Source organism: Kogia breviceps, chromosome 1 (assembly GCF_026419965.1).
Source record: "Kogia breviceps isolate mKogBre1 chromosome 1, mKogBre1 haplotype 1, whole genome shotgun sequence".
Taxonomy (NCBI): Eukaryota; Metazoa; Chordata; class Mammalia; order Artiodactyla; family Physeteridae; genus Kogia; species Kogia breviceps.
Genome location: NC_081310.1, coordinates 201,426,517 through 201,446,105, shown reverse-complemented (window position 1 = coordinate 201,446,105; position 19,589 = coordinate 201,426,517). Strand labels below are relative to the sequence as shown.

The 19,589-nt window shown below is 56.1% G+C and overlaps 1 protein-coding gene across 3 annotated transcripts in view; it reads left to right on the top strand.

Annotated features, from left to right (window-relative positions):
* PRKCZ (protein kinase C zeta) overlaps positions 1-19,589 on the top strand; it is a 99,618-nt gene that overhangs the window by 46,982 nt on the left and 33,047 nt on the right. The window lies entirely within an intron of this gene.

The window sequence follows — 19,589 nt, the reverse complement described above, 5'->3', positions numbered from 1 at the left end:
TCTTTATTACAACTTCGCAGAAGTCTAAAGATGCCCCCCTTGCCTCACTAAAGGGTCCCAAAGCAAAGGCGTGCAGTCAACTGCGAGGCACACAGCCCGCAACGACCCCACCCTCGCTTTTTCTTTTCCTGCTTTTCTCATGATTAGGCCTCTCCCTCCGGGGAAGGGGCGGTGCTTCTCTTGAGGGAGGTGCGATACACTGCTGAGATGTGGAGAAGCAGGTGTGTCTGTGCGGCCTTGGAGATGCTCTCAGACCCGCTGGGGGAGGGCCCTCCCCCGCCACCCGCCCCAGCCTCGCCTTTCATGTGTGAGGCCCTTCCCAACACGTGGCCCCTGCACTCTTTCTAACCATCTCTCTAATCGATTCATATCAACGTGACAAATCTTTTTTTTTTTTAATTTAATTTTTATTTTTGGCTGCGTTGGGTCTTCGTTGCTGTGCGCGGGCTTTTCTCTAGTTGCGGCGAGCGGGGCTACTCTTTGTTGTGGCGTGCGGGCTTCTCGTTGCGGTGGCTTCTCTTGTTGCAGAGCACGGGCTCTAGGCACGTGGGCTTCAGTGGCCGTGGCGCACGGGCTTAGTTGCTCCGCGGCACGTGGGATCCTCCCAGACCAGGGCTCGAACCCTTGTCCCCTGCATCGGCAGGCGGACTCTCAACCACTGCGCCACCAGGGAAGACCGACAAATCTTTAATATCTTGAAGAAGTTGAATAAGTCGTTTTCTCTGGGAAACCTTCCGCGTCGGGTGGGGCTGCAGTTTGCTTCTTCGTCCCTCTTAGAATGGGATGGGGGTGGGGGTGTGGGTACTTGAACATCAGCCGCTTTGTTTAGCCGTTGCTCCTCGAGAGCTGAAGAGATGGAAACTCACGGTCCAGGAGCAGGGTAACTGGCGGGGCTGCACGGGACCTGGACTGCGCAGGGATCCTTTCCCGTTGGCGTCACGAGGCTCTCGGGGGAGCAGGGCGGGCCCCCAAGCCGGTCCCAGGCGACTTGGGTTTCGGGGGGCATGGGGGAGCAGGGCCAGGGCGTTCGGGCTGTGAACCTCCCCTGGGGCCACAGGAGGTAGCTTTGGGGCTTTCTCGTCAGCTCCCTCAGCCGTGGAGGGAAGGGAAGGGAAGGGGGTGCTCGAAGGCTGTCAGCAGCTGAACATCAGAACTGGGGTCACACGGCTACGTTCTCTTTGGCTGAAACCCAGACTCGGGGCCCGTGGAGCTGCGAGGCTGGCACGGCGGCCAGGCCGACGCCGGGCGCACAGACCGCCCGCGCCTCGCGGCCTGCTGTGTACAAGGCCCCTGGTGACCGTGTCTGGTTCAGGGACTGGGATGGCGCCACCCGTCCGCGTGCAGTTTTTGTGCTCTAGAGGGAGGGAAGGTACAGGCGCGCGGCTGGAAGGGCCCTGGGAGGGCTGCTTCCACGAGGAGGCGCTGCTTCAGCCGAGAGAAGGGGTAGGGGAGCTGTTTCTGCCCAGCTGGGAGGGGGGCGGTGGGACGGGACTGGGCCCCGGTGTGGGCAGAGCTCGGACGCTGAGGGACCTGGCCTGGGGGGAGGAGAGGGGAGCTGGGGCCTGTCCTGGATCCGCTGTGAGGTGGGAGCTGCGCGGTCAGAGCGTGGACCAGGCAGGCGCCCCATGCTGAGTGGGGTGGGTCAGGGCCAGCAGGCCTGTGCGGCTGCCCACGAGGCCAAAGACACGGCAGCGGAGGGTCAGGGAAAGGGGGCAGGAGTCCAGCGCTGGGAGAAGATTGGCAGGACCCGGAAGGACCAGGAAGGGGGGAACTGGAAGGTGGGTCCCGCGTGAGCCGCGCAGGTGAGTGTGGGCAGGTGAGTGCAGAGTTGAGTGTGGGCAGGTGGACGCGGGTAGGTGCACGGACACCACCTTCCGAGTGAGGGGAGCAGCCTTCAGGACTGGAAGCGTTTACTCGCCACTAAGTCTCCGTTCGTGGTCAGACACGTCCAGGTACTTAATCAGCCAAGGATGCCGACAGCTGTTCGGCTGACCCCTGGTTTCCTGCTGTTCATCCGTGCAGCCTCGGTGGGCACTCGAGCGTCGTGGTGCTGTTTCGGCGAGGATGCTGCGGGCACGGAGGGCGCAGCACTCACGGGAAGGGGGTCCCATCACGGTGCCGGCCTCTCAGGCCCTGAGGCCGTGTCCTGTCGCGTGGCTGCAAAGGGCGTGCAGTTGTGTGTTGTGGCCTCGCTGCCCCTCTCCCAGGTCTGGCGCTTCGATCCCAGAAAGGAGGCGGCGCTCCGGTCTCGTGCTCGCGGACGACCGGGAGCTGGCTTGTCCCTGGCCGGGAGGAGGGGCCCGCGGGCTGCTGGCGGGCGTGGACCCGGAAGGAGCTGAGGGGCGGTGTGGGGGAGCCGCGGGCGGGCCCAGGGCTCGTGGCTGGCGGGACGGGGATCGTGCTGGCGTGCGCGGGTCTCGCTAAACGGTCGTCCGAGCAGGATGGGTTTGGGACGAGGTGGTCACGTGGCTGGGAGCCGCAGGGCAGAGCTGGCCGGCTGCTCTGAGACGTGGTGTGGGGAGAGGAATCCTTCCTCCAGGCGGACAGGGCTGTTCACAGGGACTGGGGTGAGTCCAGGGCAGGGGGAGGCCTTGCCTGGTCCCCAGCGTGGCCCCAGGACAACAGCAGGATGAGGCGGGGGAGGCCCCGCCTTAGTTATCTCTCTGTCTCTGTGTCTCTGTCTCTCTCAGAGGCCTCCCTCTTCTCCCTCGTTGGACCAAAGATGGTTGGGGCAGGCGAGCCGCTGGGGGCCGGGCTGAGTGAGAGGCACACCTGAGGGCTTCCGTCACCCCGTCCTCTCTCTGACTCTGACCCTCCTGCCTCCCCTTCACGAGGACCTCGTGATGACGCCGGCCCCCAGATAATCCAGGAGCTTCCCCTCCCAGGGTCCTCACCGTAATCGTGCCAGCAGGGCCCCTGTTGCCCTGTAAGGTGACACAGGCACAGGCTCGGGGATTAGGACGGGTCGCCTCTGGGGGTGGATACTCGGCCGACCACAGGGGCTTCCTGGCCCCCTGCCGTGGGCAGTTTCTGGCCCCTCTAGAGGGATTCCTGGAGTGAGAGTGAGACCCACAGAGGGAAGGCACCGGCGGGCTCACTGGTGGGGGGCGGGGGCAGCCTGGGAGCCCCTCCAGCTCTCTCCGGGACCCCTGGCCTTGGATGGCCTCAGTTTGCTCATCTGTAAAGTGGAGTCCACGGTACCTGCCCCTTTCTCCTCTGATGATCAGAGGTTGTAACGGGTATTAAAACACTCTAATTACAACCGCGGAACTGAGCTTCATCAGGATGCCCGTGGAGGGGGCCGGGCGTGGGACAGGGAGAGGGTGGTGGCAGCAGCTGTGACGCAGGGGCTGATACCGGCTCACCCTCGGAGCTGCGCCCGGGCTCGGCCTCTCAGCAGCCCTGTTCACAGACCTTCTCACAGACCCGCCCGAGGAGGCAGGGGGAGGCCAGATCACGGCCCCCAGATAATGATAACGCGGGTCGTGTGTGTCCCTGAGATTTGATCGTGCCTGTGCTGGGAGCCACGCAGGAAAGGTGATGGCTTCCCAGGGCCTGGGCTGGGGACGGGGCAGGCAGGAGGCGTGGGGAGAGTCCAGCCTCAGCCACAGGCAGAATTGGTGGACTTGGTCGCTGGCTGGGCGTTGAGGGAGTGCAGGTTTCTGCCAGGGGGGCCCCGGGACGGGCAAGAGCCGGCCAGGAGGGGGCGTTTCCTAAGGGCTTCCGTGAGTGACCAAGAACTGAACACAGATTCTCTAAAACTGAGGCAGGAGACCCAACAGCCAGGACTGGCCCCGGCTCCCCCTGGGGCGGCCGGACCTGATTCTCCGTCTGCAGTGCTGGTCTCCTCAGAGGGGCTCACCCTCCGCCAGGCGGCTCGGCGGGGTCCCCGGCCGCCGGTCACACCGACGCCTCACGCCCTTGGTCACCCTCCCACCTTCAGGTCATCACTGGCGGAAGGCCCTGCACACGGCCTGGCCTGGGCTGCTGGGCGTGGCGCCCTGCAGGGTGGGGGTGTGAGGAGAGGGACCCCCCCGCCCCCGCCTCTTTCATCTGGTTTCCGATCTGCTCCTAAGGGCTGGTTTACCCAAGAGAACCACCCTCCCTGCCCGCTCGCTGCTACCGCTGTGGGTGGCCACCGGCCTGCATTTGGGGGCACTTGCTCTCGAGCGCTGCCCCCGGCGCCCCGCCGGCTCACCACGTGGACCTCAGCCCTGCCTGGGACGAATCCCACCCTCTCCAGAGCCCCTCTGAGCTCCTGCTTCAGGGGGCCCAGGTCCTTTCCTCAGCTCTCGTTCCCTATGATCTGACCCCCAAACGCAGGGCTTACAAGAACTTGGCACGCGCGTGTGTGTCCAGCCTCCTGTCCAACCACGTGTCCGTCGAGGCTCCCAGATTTCCACCCAAGTGGAAGAGATCAGCGCAGGGTGAAGGGCGGGCTGGCTTCCTTTCAGGAGAGCCGGGAGCCTCCCCCCACACACCGCGTCCCCTCAGTTCTAGGACGAGCCTCCGGCTTCCTAACGTGGCTGAAATCGGAGTGCACCGTGCAGGTCTGGGTGTCCCCGTTTAGCCGGCAACGTTTTCTTTCTTTCTGGCGCATAAAATCACGGTGTTTCCGACAGTTGATGGCCTCTTAGGTTAGATGAGGAATGTCACAGAGGTGGGCTGGCAGGGGGAAGGTTGGGTGCGGGCACGGACGCAGGCCTGCAGGGCGGCGTTCCTGAGGGGTGTAGGGCTGCACTGTTGACGCGGACGGGGACGGTTAAGGTCACTGATGTTGAGCCAGAGAGATGGGCACCTGTGGCTCAAATCTTTGAGGACGGGGGAGATGGTGTTGAAGTGTGGAGAGAGGGGAGGGAAATGGCTGGGGGGGGCAGCCCACCTCCCGTCCCTCTCCCCTCCCCAGAGGGCAGGCCTGGGACCGTGACGACAGCCCCCAACCTGAAGCCAATCTCATCAGCTTACAGAAGACACTCGGGCCTCCTAGGGTTTTAGGAGGTGTGTGCCGGGAGCACGGTTGTGATAACTGTGCACTTCCACCCTCTTCTCGGGCTGTAGGGGTCCCGCTCACACGTCCTCCGGCACACGGGCTTGTCAGAAGCTCTTTGCGAGCAGAGCACGCTGTGAGTGGTCCCACATCGTGGCCTTGGTCTGATCGCCTCTTTACCCCTGAGGCTAAGGAAGCATCTTCTCACTAACGGGCTGTTTAGGACCCACTGCTGTCGCGTGTCCGTCCAAGTCTTTTGCTTAGTTTCAAAATCAGGTTGTTTAAGAACAACTTAATCGGCTGTGCATCTGTTTTCCTGCTTTACAGGAGCGCTTTGTGCGTTGTGATGTGACACTGCCAACATCTCCCCTCACTCAGCGACTTGCCTTTCCACTCTTGATGAACAAAAACTGGACGCTCACTCTACAATTAGTGCTTTTTGCATCCTGTTAAAGAAATATCCCCTTAACCCCAGGTCCTGAGTATTTACACACACACACACACACACACACACACACACACACACACACCCCGCTCCCTGCCATAGTGATAATCAGTTGATCCAGGACCACTTATAGGAAAACCCATCCTTTTCTCACCACGATTCAGTGACATCCTTATCATACATTGTCGGGGGTGGGGGCAGGCTGTTTCTGGACTTGTTCTGTCCTGTTGGCCTTTTACACCAATATCACACAGTTTTAACTCAGCTTTTTTAAAAAAATTAATTTGTTTACTTATTTTAATTTTTTTTGTCTATGTTGGGTCTTCATTGCTGTGCGCAGGCCTTCTCTAGTTGCGGCGAGCAGGGGCTACTCGTCATTGCGGTGCATGGGCTTCTCATGCAGTGGCTTCTCTTGTGGCGGAGCACGGGCTGTAGGCACACAGGTGTCAGTAGTTGCAGCACGTGGGCTCAGTAGTTATGGCTCACGGGCTCTAGAGCATAGGCTCAGTAGGTGTGGCACACGGGCTCAGTAGTTGTGGCTCGTGGGCTGTAGAGCACAGGCTCAGTAGTTGTGGCACACGGGCTCAGTTGCTCCGTGGCATGTGGGATCTTCCCGGACCAGGGATCGAACCGGTGTTCCCTGCATTAGCAGGCAATTCTTAAAACCTCTGTGCCACCAGGGAAGTCCCCTAACTCAGCGTTATAATAACTCTTAATATCATTGTGTTTTAAGTCCTGCAATTTTGTTTTTCTTAAAGAGTATCTTGGTTGTTTTTTGCTTTTTCCATTTCTGTACGAATTTTACAGTTGCTTATAAGTTTCCCAAAACCCAATGAGATTTTTTATTTGGATTACATTTGAGTTCATAGATCAACATGGGAGAATTGACATCTTTACAGCACTGAGGTTTCCAATCCATGAAAATAGATTTAACTCTTCTTTAAATTCTTTCAGTAACATTTGTAGTCTTCTGTGTAGCAGTCCTGCACAATTTTTGTTAGATCACTTCACTGCCATTTACTTTTTTTTTTTTTTTAAGAATTTATTAGTGTTTGTTTGCTTCTGGGTGATTTTTAAAATTATTATTATTTATCTATTTTATTTTATTTTTGGCTGCATCGGGTCTTAGTTCTCCTGCAGCATGTGGGATCTTAGTTCCCCAGCCAGGGATCTACCCCACGTCCCCTGCATTGGAAGGCAGATTCTTAACCACTGGACCACCAGGGAAGTCTCTGCCATTTACTTTTTTTTTTTTTTACACGGGCCTCTCACTGTTGTGGCCTCTCCCGTTGCGGAGCACAGGCTCCGGACACGCAGGCTCAGCGGCCATGGCTCACGGGCCCAGCTGCTCCGCGGCATGTGGGATCTTCCCGGACCGGGGCACGAACCCGTGTACCCTGCATTGGCCGGCGGACTCTCAACCACTGCGCCACCAGGGAAGCCCTGCCATTTACTTTTTAATGCTGCTTTAAGTGGTGTTCCTTTTATAATTTTGTTTTCTATTTGTTTGCTTATAAAAATGTATGGAGAAATGCAGTTGATTGCTGATATTGAATTCTTGTCCAGCAACCTTGTTAATTCACATATTAATCCTAGTATTTTGGGACTTCCCTGGTGGCACAGTGGTTAAGAATCCACCTGCCAATGCAGGGCACACAGGTTTGATCCCTGGTCCGGGAAGATCCCACATACCGTGGAGCAACTAAGCCCTTGCACCACAACTACTGAGCCTGTGCTCTAGAGCCCACGAGCCGCAACTACTGAGCCCGCATGCCACAACTACTGAAGTCTGCGTGCCTAGAGCCCGTGCTCTGCAACAAGAGAAGCCACCACAATGAGAAGCCCCCAAGCACCACAACGAAGAGTAACGCCTGCTCACCGCAACTAGAGGAAGCCCGTGTGCAGCAACGAAGACCCAACGCAGCCAAAAATAAATAAAATAAAATAATTTTTTAAAAAAATAAAGTAATCATATTAAATATGAAAACCAGCTTTTAAAATTTATCTCCACGGTGTATTTTGTGACAGTGGCGAATCAACGAACCCAGTGCAGCCAGAAATAAATTAATTAATTAACTTTTAAAAATCCTAGTATTTTGGGCTTCCCTGGTGGCGCAGTGGTTGAGAATCCGCCTGACGATGCAGGGGATACGGGTTCGTGCCCCGGTCTGGGAAGATTCCGCGGAGCGGCTGGGCCCGTGAGCCATGGCCGCTGAGCCTGCGCATCCGGAGCCTGTGCCCCGCAAAGGGAGAGGCCACAGCAGTGAGAGGCCCGCATACCACAAAAAAAAAAAAAAAAAAAAAAAAAAAAAAAAAAAATCCTAGTATTTTATCTGCAGGTCCCTTTGGGTTTCCTATATACACTACCATTTCGCCAGTGAGTTTTATTTCTGTTTCCAAACCTTCAGCTGTTGCCTTGTGGCACTGGCCCTGTTTATCTTTCCAAAACATTGAGCCTGTGTCCAAAACATTGTGGAACAGAAATGCTGACAACAGGCATCCTCTCGTTCTCGATTTCAGTGGAAAGTTTTCAAAATTTTACCATTAAGGATGTTGTTTGCTGAATGACTTTTCTTTCTTTTGTAAATTCCCATCATCAAATTAAGGAGGTTCTGTTTTATTCCTAGTTGAGGGTTTTATCCTGAATGACATAGAATTTTACCAGATGGATTTTTTTTTCATTTGTTGACCTACTTTTCTCTTTGATTCTGTTAATAAAGTGAATTACATTATTTGGCTTTGAATGTTAAACCAACCTTGAATTTACTTAGTTCACCCTGTTTGGCTATAATGTGTTACCCTTTCTATATTTTGCAGGATTCAATTTGCATATATTTGTTTGGTATTTTTGCAACTATGTTTATGAGAGAAACTGACCTATAATTTTCTGTTTTTGTAATGTTGTCAGAGTTAAACATGGAGGTATATTGGCCTTAAAAAATTAATTGAGCTTTTTAAAAAAATATTTATGTATCTATTTAATTTATTTTGACTGTGCCAGGTCTTAGTTGCAGCTCACGGGCTCTTCGTTGCAGCATGCGAACTCTTAGTTGTGCCATGCATGTGGATCTAGTTCCCCAACCACGATCAAACCTGGGCCCCACGCATTGGAAGGCAGATTCTTAACCACTGGACCACCAGGGAAGTCCCTGAGCTTTTTTAAAATTCTTGGGAAGATTTACATTAAGATTGATGTTATTTCTAAATTAATTATTTGAAAGAATTTATAGCAAAGCTCCACAAGCCTGGAATTTTCCTTGTGGGAACATTTTAAATTCTAGGTTTAATTTTTAAAATACAAATTAACTATTCAGATTTTGTATTTCTTCTTTTGTCACCTTTAGTAAGTTGTGTTTTTAAGGATATTTTAAAGTCTAAATCATACTTATCGACATAGTACATATCTTTATTATCCTTTAAAATATCTTTAATATCTATAGGTATTAAATTATTGGAAATTTAACTTCTTCCTTTTGTTTTCCTTCATGTATTTTGTTCTATGTTAGGTGCATACAGATTTAGGATCATTATATCTTCCTTTTGAATTGACACTTTTATCATCATGAAACGTTGCTCTTTTAGATGAAAAATATTATTAGCATTTATGTCTCCTTTGTCTGACATTAGTATAACTACGCCTGTGTGTGTTGGGGGGGAACAGGGGGATCTTAGTGTTTATGTGGTACATTTTTTCCATCTTTATACTCTCAACTTTTCTATATCATATTTTGGAAACAGCTCTTATAAGCAGAAGTTAGTTGTTGTTTTTGACCTAATGTGAAATACATGTCTTTTACTGAAGCATTTAGTTCATTTACATTTAATGTCATACTGATAAGTTACTGTTTAAATCAATCATCTTACTATTTATTCTGTAATTGACCTATGTGTTCTTTCTTTTGGCCTTCCTTTCCTGCCTTCTTTTGGTTTAATCAAGTGTTATTTTTTTTATCACCCCATTTGTTAAGTAATACTTTAAAAAAATATACTTAAAAAAATATTCTAGGGACTTCCCTGGTGGCACAGTGGTTAAGAATCCACCTGCCAATACAGGGGACACAGGTTCGATCCCTGGTCCAGGAAGATCCCACATGCTGCGGAGTAACTAAGCCTGTGTGTGACAACTACTGAGCCTGCGCTCAAGAGCCTGTGAGCCACAACTACTGAGCCCGTGTGCTGCAGCTACTGAAGCCTGTGCACCTAGAGCCCGTGCTCTGCAACAAGAGAAGCCACGACAATGAGAAGCCCGCACACCACAACAAAGGGTAGCCCCTGCTCGCCAAAACTAGAGAAAGCCCGCGTGCAGCAGCGAAGACCCGCTGCGGCCAAAAAAAGAAAAAATTCTAGCGGGACGTCCCTGGTGGTCCAGTGGTTAAGACTCTGCCTTCCAATGCAGGGGACACGGGTTCGAGCCCTGGTTGGGGAACTTGGGGAACTAAGATTCCCACATGCCGTGGGGCAACTAAACCTGTGTGCCACAACTACTGAGCATGCAGGCCACAACTAGAGAGGCCGCGTGCCACAACTGCAGAGCCGACACGCTTTGGAGCCTGCGCACCACAACTAGAGAGAAGCCTGCACGCTGCAACAAGGAGCCTGCACGCCACAGTGGAGGATCCTGCGTGCGCAACTAAGACCCGACACAGCCAAAAATAAAATAAATAAATAAATATTTTAAAAAGAAATAGGGGCTTCCCTGGTGGCGCAGTGGTTAAGAATCCGCCTGCCAATGCAGGGGACACGGGTTCGAGCCCCGGTCAAGGAAGATCCCACATGCCGCAGAGCAACTAAGCCCGTGCGCCACAACTACTGAGCCGGCGCTCTAGAGCCCGCGAACCACGACTACTGAAGCCCGCATGCCTAGAGCCCGTGCTCCGCAACAAGAGAAGCCACCGCAACGAGAAGCCCACGCGCCACAACGAAGAGTAGCCCCCGCTCCCCGCAACTAGGGAAAGCCCGCGCAGCAACAGACCCAACACAGCCAAAAATAAATAATAAATAAATTATTTTTTTAAAATAAATAAATAAATAAAATAAAAAGTATTCTGGCTACCTTAGGAATTTCAAGAAACATTGTTGGAATGCACCTTAAGTTACTACTTTTACTATTTCTGGGTAACGCAAGAACCTTACTACGCTTTAGTCTTATTTATCCCCTTATCAATTTTTATGCTATTGTTTTCATGAGTGTAAATTTCACTTATATTTTAAACTCCACAGTCATTGGTAGTGTTGTTTTAAACAGCGTTCATTCAGGTTCCCCTTCTGATTTACACATTTCTTCCTGCAGCCTTGTGCTTACGTCCGAGGCCATCTTCCTTCCCGAAAAACTCCCTTTAGTATTTCTTCTAGCAGAGATTTGCTGACAGCTTATTGGTTTTTGTTTCTGTGCAAACATTGTTTCCGTTGCCTTCGTTCGTGAGGCCATTTTCTCCGGGTGTGGAGCCCAGGTGGGCAGTGATGCTCTTTCAGCCCGCCTGGTGCGTCATCTGGCCTCAGCCGTGGTTTCTGCTGGAGACCCGCCTGTCCCCCCGTTATTCCCTTGGATGCTTCTCTTTCTGCTTTGGCTGCCTTAAAAATGGTCTTTGTTCTTCTGTTTTAGCAGCCTTGCAAAAGAGGGGGAATGTTGAATGTATCCTGAGGTTTGTAGAGTTTTTTGGATCTGGGGCACAGTGTCTTCTGTCTGTGCTGTAATATATCAGCCGTGTCCTTTCAGATGGTGCCTGTCCCCTCTCCCTTCGTCCCCCAGGCTCCGCATCCATGTCTCTTCACCGTGTCCCATATGCCCTCTTGCTCTTTTCTGCACTTTCTTCCGTCCTGGTTCTCCCCCCCCACTGTGTCGCAATCTGGATCTTTTCTACTACTGTGTCTTATTTTGTCTAACCTGCTCTTAAATATGTCTCCTGAATTATTCATTTCAATCACTGTATTTTCACTTTGAGAATTTCTAAAATGCTCGGGTTTTTAAAATGTGATTCCTTTTTTAATAGATCCAGTTCACAGGTGAAAGTCTCTCATTTTACCTGTCTTTTTTCAATATATGTTGAATATCTGAATCTCCTGGGAGTCCATTTTTATTGACTAGTTGGTCAAATGCTCCTATTTCTTGGCCTTCCTGGTAACTTTTTACTGAATATCAGATACTGTGTTTGAAAAACCGTAGGAGCTCTGAGTGGTTATTTTCCTCGTGAAAGGATTTGACTTTATCCCAGCAGATGGAGTGTGGGTGAGTCACCTTCATTCTGTTGAAGCTGGTCTGTTTCTCATTTTCCTTTAATATCTTTTAGTAATTGCAGCTGGAAAAGTCTGGGGGGTCACCAGGACCCCAATCTCCAGCTTTTGTCCCCCCAGCACTGTGCCTCAGCCAAATATCTCCACCGAGCTTTTTTTTTTTTTTTAACCTTTTAGCAGCTGCTTTCTGCTTGATTTCTCGGCCTTTTGCCCTGGACTTGTGCAGCGTAGGACTCGGCAAATGCCTTGAAGGGCAGCCTGGGTTTTTGGTTCATTTCTCCACATCCCCCTTTCCTCTGGGACTTGGAGAGAGCCTCGTAGTGGGGGTCACCCCGCCACTCCAGTGAGGCTGGAGGGCAGAACAGGAAACCAGAGAGGTTATTCTTGAGCCTTAAAGATCTGGCGAATTTGTCCGGCCAGGTTTGGGGCTCGCTGGGGACCTGTTGCTCGCGCTCCTTTTCTGTTTCTCCTTTTGGAGTGGGACTGACCGTCCTGTGCCCGCCCCAACATTGCAGTTTGTTGGCTTTTGTTTTTTGGCCGCTCCGTGTGGCTCGCGGGATCTTAGTTTCCCGACCAGGGGTTGAACCTGCACCCTCGGCGGAGAGAGCGCCGAGTCCCAACCGCGGGACCGCCAGGGAAGTCCCCCAGCATTGCATTTTGGAAAGACACAACTTTCCCAGGTCCAGGCCGGGGGCGGTTTTCTTGAGGACAGATTGGACCTTGAGTGTCCCCCCCCCCCCCGGTTTAGATGATGTTTCAGTGAGACTTTGGACATCAGTGTTGCTGCAGGAGTGAAGGCTTCGGGGCTGCTGATGGAGTGGGTGTGTTTTGCGTGTGAGCGGGGCATGAATCTGGGGGGACCAGGAGGAGATTGTTTTGGACCAAACGTGCCCCCCAAATTCCTGTGTGGAGGCCCCGACCCCGGGTGTACGTGGAGGCCCTTTGGGAGGTAATAGATGGGGCCGTGGGGAGGGGTGCTTGTGCCACAGGAGAAGAGACCCCGGGAGCCCCTCTGCCGAGTGAGCTGGCCGAGGCCGTCGCCAGAACCTGGGCCTCCAGCCCCCAGACTCTGCTTGCAGCCCGTCTGTGGGTCCGTCGTGGAGTCCCAGGAGGAGCCCCTGGGGCTGGCTTGTCTCGGCCGCCCTGAACCCCCGTTTTCATCTGCAGTTGGATCCCACGAGCGCCGGGCCTCACTCTCCGCTTGGCCTCCCGGGAACCAGCCTTGTCTCCCATTCTGACCCGCACGTCTGGCCGTGATGCCGGCCCGCCCTTGCTGTGGTCCAGCCACCACTGGCTGTCTTTGGAGGGGCTGCGTCCTCAGTCCCCTCCCATCGTTTCCCCCCGGCACACTCGGGGTGCCCGCGTTCCCGGCCCGAGGTCTTCTCCCGTCGGCCTGGCCCCGTGCTCCGGGCCGCAGGTGCAGCGGGTCTGGGGGGAATGCGGGCCCCTGCAGCACAGGTGGGCTCTGAGCAGCTCCAGGACTCGTGCTGTTTATAAGAAGTGAGTCCCTAAAGGAAGGCGTCCACACGGAGGGGAGGTGGTTCGGTGGAACTCATTTGCAACAGATCGCTTGCAAGTTGGTGTACGTTTTTCCAGAGAATCTTTCTGAAAACATTGGTCAGACGTTTCATCAAAACTCAACTCATTTCATGACAAGTTTGCATCTTTGTGATAAAAACTGTGAGAAAGTTGAACTGTTATAATATCCCTCCTCCCCCTCAAAACACCTCTTAGGATTGGGTTTCTTAAGTGATGGTGTTTGGTGGCAAAGGGACAGCGCTGAGGAGCCCTGGGAGGCCCTTTCTGGGAACCCCTAGGGTGTGGCCCTGGCCTCGCACCCCCTGTGCCTCGTCGAGGTCTGTTCTTTCACGGGGCGTCTGGGGCCCTGGGACACCAGCCTGAGCCAACAGGGATGGGCCCTTGGGTCTGGACGGCTTGGCCGCCCTGAACCCCGGTGTTGGGTGCTGGCCGGGCCCCTGCTGTACACGGAGGACGCCGTCTGGTCCTCGCAGCTCCTGTCCTGGGAAGCAGAAGACCATTCTTTACTTAAGCATTTCTCTTTACAAAAATTAGGAACCTGGTCCTTCGCTGGATCTCTTGCACGTGCCTGCCCCCCGTCCCTCAGAGCCTCTGTGAGCGTGAATCCGCCACTCGGGGCTCCAGCGCCGGGTCAGGGGGCGTCCGTCAGCCACTCCTCGAGGGAGACGCCCCTTTCCCCTCCCCACCCCCCGCGGCTGCTCCACGGCCCCCGTGGCCACTCTCCTGTCCACGGAGCCTAGCGTCCTGACCTTCAGCCGCTGTGTCCTCACAGGCACAACTCAGGTGTCCGTCTTGGCCACCAGGGAGGGTGTCCGGCAGGTGGACTCCTGCAGGCGTCGCCGAGCCTCAGGGGACGTGTGTCTGCCCCGCCGCTTTGCACACGGCGTGTCGCGGTGGGGGGACCCTCGCGCCTCTCCTCCCTGCTGCGCGTGAGGCTCAGGGAAACGAACCGCATGCTGGCCCTGTCCCCTCTCCTCTCCTCTCACCGGTGCTGCCACGGCACTGGCAGGCGCTCCAGATCGCAGTGGCCGCAGCACGTGTCCAGAGGTGGCAGTGTGGGGTGGCTCCAGCCGAGCCTGGCCCTGGTCACCCTGTCTTCCCGTGGCCACACCCTGGGGCTGGCCCCGCCTCATCCACGCAGCCACCCATGCCCGGGCCCTGCGTCCGTGCTCCACTGCCCACGGAGGGGTGACCTGGCCTCGGAGGGAAGCCCCTCTCTGCAGCCTGATTGGGTGGTTTCAGTCACGTGACACCCCTGGGGTCGCTCCCCTTGGATTGCTTTAGACCCAGATGAGGTCAGCTCCACGCCAGCAATGCCAAGGCTTGGGGGCCACGTCGGGACCACGTGAAGAAGGCAGGCTTCTGTGGGAGCCGGCCTGCTGACAGGACCAAACTGCCACCGTCCCCATGTGGCTGGCTTCCTGCCAGGGTGGCGCTGAGACCCTTCCCAGGTCTGCATCTGTAGCCTCAGGCCCCTTCACCCACCTCTCAGCGCAGCGGATTTTAAGTCACGTCTTCTGCTGGGACACAGATCAGAGCCAGGAGCAGGACGCCACGAGGGAAAGGGCCCTGGAGGGGGCGACCCCACCAGCCCAGCTGTGTCCTGCTCGCCGCTGCCCCGCCCCCAGCACGAGCCACAGAGCCGCAGGAGGACATGGGTCTGGGTCACACGGCTCTGGGGGCAGCGCCCGGTCCCTCCTGAGACACAGCGACCACCTGGTGTGCGTAGCAGCGGGCCGCCGGATCCATGGTCGGCTGCCACCAGCCACTGGGAAATGCAGGCGAGCTGTGTGGCTCCTCCGTGGGCTCCCCGGGACTGTTTGTCCACACCGGCCACTGTCCCTTGGGACCCCCAGCCTGTGCGGCCACCAGGCTTCTCAGCAGCGCCAGATATGTGGCCCATGGCCAGACCGGCGTCCCACGTAAACCCCAGACTCCTGTTTCTAGATGGCCATGTGCAGCCTGCAATAGGAGCCTTTTGGCAGAACGTGTGGTCAGTGAGGACAGGGTGGCCTGAGTGCGCTGTGCCCTGGCCACGGGCCCTGTCCTCCTGGGCGTGGGCCCCGGGGGACACCACTCGCCCGGAGGGAACTGGGCCTGGGGGCAGCAGCGCAGACTCTGCTGAGGACCCCACCCCCAGCCCGAGGGATGAGGGCTGCTCACCAGCTCCCTGGCCTTGCCTCGGGCTGGTCACCAACCCGGAGCCACCAGGAAGGCTTTCGGCCGACCCACATGCCCCGTCGCCGCAGCGCTCCCGCCACAGTTCCGAGGTGCTCCAGGGCTGTCCGGGGCTTGTGCTGGGCTGGTCGCCTGGGCGGCGGGTCCGTGTCTAGCAAACAGAGAGGCTTCCAGAAGCATCGTGATCTGCCCTGAAAATTCGGAGCACCCCATGCTCCCCCCCAAATCTGGGGGCTGCCTGGTTTCCTTCAAGGTCTGTTGCTCTAAGCTCCCTTTTTAAAGTATATTTTCTTCGCCTTGTCAGAGTCCTCAAGATGCTCCATCGCCATAGAAACAGCTCATTAAAGTTCCCTGCGGCCGTCCTAATTATAGAATTCCAAAGACAAGCAGGGAGCTTCTTTGAGGGTGTCGTTCGGGCTGAGAGAAGGTACAGGAGCGGCTGAGCCGACGGGGCCACGAGGACCCACCGTCGTTCCCGCTCTGTGTCCGCCCAGAGCACGGGCACCGTGGAGGCGGCCGGACACCCGGGGTGCCCAGCAGGCTCTGGCTTTGAGCGGCTCCGACTCGGAAGTCGGCCTTGACATGGTGACCGAGACGGAGCCTCCTGACCCACCAGGATACTGGGTGGAGCGGCCGTGGGGTCAGCTGGAGCCGCCCCCCCGGGCCTGCTTCCCGTGGAGGCCTTGCCAGCCCCCCGGCTGGGCTTCAGGACCGCTTACCGCTGAGATCAGCCGAATGGGAAGGTGGACACGCAGGGCCCGCGGAGGGTTCAGCGGGCGGGGGGGGGGGGTGTCATCCCCAGAGCGCCCGCCCCGGAAGCACTCTGCACACGCGTGTCCTCTGAGGACGTGTGTCCTCTTCTTTTTCACACCGTGTCGGAGCAATGCTAGGTTATACAGGAGCTCTCTGAACTGTCTTTGCAACTTTCTGTACACCCGAAATTAACTTCAAAACAAAAAGTGCATATATTTTTTTAAATGTCGGATGCCCTGCCGTCCCTTGTGGTTCCTCTTAAGTCACCTGGGCACTGCTTTCCAGGTGGCAACATGGGTGTGGATTGGACACCACAGGGGCTGCCCTGCCTCTGCCGGCAGTGATGCCGGGGTGTGGAGCCGGGGTCTGCACTGCCAGGGTCTCTGACAGCGCCTTCCTGTCTCTGCCTGGGGTGGGGAGTAGTGGAAAGTACCACCTGAGAGAGCATGTGAGTCCGTTCTCCAGAGAAGGAGGATAAACAGGACGTGTGTGTAGAGAGAGTACTTACTCACTGTGAGAGATTCGTTCACGTGGTCCCGGAGGCTGCAGGCTGGACGCAGGAAGAGCCACTGCCGAGGTTCGGGTCCGAAGTCCACATCTGCTGCAGGACTTCCTCTTGCTGGGGGATGTCGGCCTTTGGGTCTCCTCGGGCCTTCGCCTGATTGGACGAGGCCCACCCTCGTTCCGGAAGGCAGTCTGCTTCCCTCAGAGGCCACTGGTTTAAACGTTCGTTTCGTCCGGAAACACCCTCACAGAAACATCCAGAATGACGCTTGTCCACAGATCTGGGCACCATCGGCCCAACGCGGCTGACACGTGAAATCAACCACCGCATTCCCCTCCTTGCCGAGAGGCACCTCCTGAAGCCGAGCTCAGTCTCTAGTTAAAGACGACAGCACCGGTCACACCTCTGCCCGACATTGCATGGCGGTCCTGTGTGCCCAGGACAGGCACTGACCCTTCCCCCAGGAGGGCTGGTCGTCGGGAGGGGCCTGGAGGATGTGGCCCCCCCCGCCTGCTCACCACTCTTCTCCCCGGTTCCCCTCCCTTAACTTGCACATCTGCAACTTCTGTCGCCTGGGAGCAGTGTCACATCAGTGCCGTGGCTCTCTGAGGCAGCCCTGCTGGTCGGTGCCCTGCCGTGGGTGTGAAGCACATGTCCACAGGCACTGCTCCCCGCTGGTCAGGGTGCGAGCCAGTGGGGGAGTGGGATGTGGGCCCCCGCGGCGGGGTCGCGTGCGGCGGCCGGGGCCTTTCCGTGCAGACTCAGAGCTGTGTTTCTATTAAGATCTGAAACTAGTTTATAACCACGTCGTTGTTGCTGCCTCTGGCCCCGCCCTCTGTTTCTTTACAGTTCTGACTGTATATTGTTTACTGCAGCCCTCGAGGCACTTGAAGAGCATGGGACTCACGTGTGTTATAAAACATACGACGGGGTGGACGCGCGTGCCCTTAGCAGCCGACCCGCCCGGTGCTGACCCACTGCCCCGGTCTCCCACTTACCAGAAGGATTTCGTCTCATAACTGCACGTCCTGAAACAACACATTGTCCGTTTTGCTTGTTTTTTAGTTTGGTAACCAGGGCGTCGTTCCACAGGGTCCACTTGACGGGCGTCAGTACGTCACTTCATACTGATTTTTTATTTGGTTTGATTTTGGAAGGTGCGTCTGTGCTGCCGAGCTCGAGTCAGGTTACGGCCGGCAGGTCCTCCTGAACGGTCACGCCTGCAGGCCGCTTGTCCTCTTGCCGATGGGCCTGGGCGCCCGCAAACACCCTTTGCCGGCTGCGAGCCCACGTGTGAGCTCCCTCGGGCCTCGGTCTCGGAGCAGTGCAGTTGCTGGGTCCCGGGGCGGCGTGCGTCCTCTCGACAGCCAGTTCCGGCCCCGGTTTAGCCCCTGTCTCGGAGGACAGGACACTTCCAATCGCTCTGGCCCTTGACGGTATTTGATGTCGCGGAGGCTTGGTTTTTGTTGACCCTCCTGTTGCTCTTTCCTCGCTGACCTGTGGAAGTGCCTCTCGCGTCCTGAATCACTAGCCTGTCTCTCGCGTGCGGCTGATAATTGAGACGGGGCTTGTCTGCCTCTCGGGTGGCCTCTGGATGGACGCGCGTTCTCCCCTCGCCGTACCCAGGTGTGTTCCTCCCCTCTCTGGGCGGGTGCTTTTGTGTTTCCAGAGTTCTCCTCCCCCTTGGGTTGTTGAGATTGTCCACATTTCCTTCTAAAATCTGTCGCTCTGCCTCTCGTGTTTGTTCAAGTCCTTATCTTTTGAGGCCATGGCTCGTGTGTGGAGTGAGGCAGGCGTCCAGTCTGCGTGGGTTGCCCTCACGATACCCTGGATGGGGGCGGAGACCACGGGAGCTCACCTCCCAGGGTCTGGAGGCTGGACGGCTGAGGTCCAGGTGCCAACAGGGTCGGTGCCTGGTGAGGACACGTGGCTCCCTTGCCGCCTCCCCGGCGTCCTCCCGCCCTGGAGACAGAGCTCGGGTGTCTCCTCTTCTTGTGAGGATGCTAATCCCATCAGGGGCCCTACGCTATGACCACTCACCTCCATTGCTTCCTTAGGGGCCCCACCTCCAAATACAGTCGCATGGGGGCTGGGGGTAGGGCTTCCACGTGCGATCTGGGAGGGCGCGTAGCAGCGGGGGTCCAGGCTTTTCTCTCTGTGGGCAGCGGGACGTCGCCCGCCTTCCTGCGGTCAGTCCTGTTCCACACCCAGGGGTCACGCGGGGCTCCATCCTGTCCCCTCGTGGAGCTTTCCGTCCTGCTGGGGCCTCCCTAATACCCCTTGGCCTCTGCTAGGACATCTCTGAGTCTCTTATTTCGGGTGGCTTTGCTCAAATTTGAAGGGTGTCCGGTGGGCTGCATTTTCAGGCTTTCACACGGCACGTGTGTGAACGCAGGAGCGAGCCAGAGTCTCGTGCCGCCGCGTCCCCGGCCGAGAGCCCAGCTCCCTCTGCGTCACTCAGTGCCTTATTCCTCCGCCTGCTGGGACAGCCGGGGGGGTGGGGGGTGTACGCCACACACGGGGCAGGCAGGCCTGGGGACGTCAGCGGGGACCTGCCGGGGGGCCAGGCTTCCCCCAAATCAGGCCAGGAGGGCCGCACCCTATCATCCGGGCAGGGGTCCTGGGGCATCACCAGGGACCCCTTGGAGCCCAGGGCAGATGGGCTGCGGGGTGAGGACGCTACCTCTGGCCGGCCGTGTTCTGTCTGGGTGGCGGCTTCTCGGTTTCCCACCTCGTCTCCCATTTAACGGGAGAGAAGCCGGTTTTGCAGTCGCCGTGACCTGGTTTCGGCAGGTTCCAGCCAGAGCTGTTATTTGCTTGTTTTAAAAACATTCTGGTAACAGTTTCCACGTCAGTATATTCCTGGCACTTCCCTGACTCTCATGAAAGTTGCCTTCTCTACAGAGCTTTGTCAAAGCACAAAGCTTCCCGTTGTATCCTGAGTATTTTGT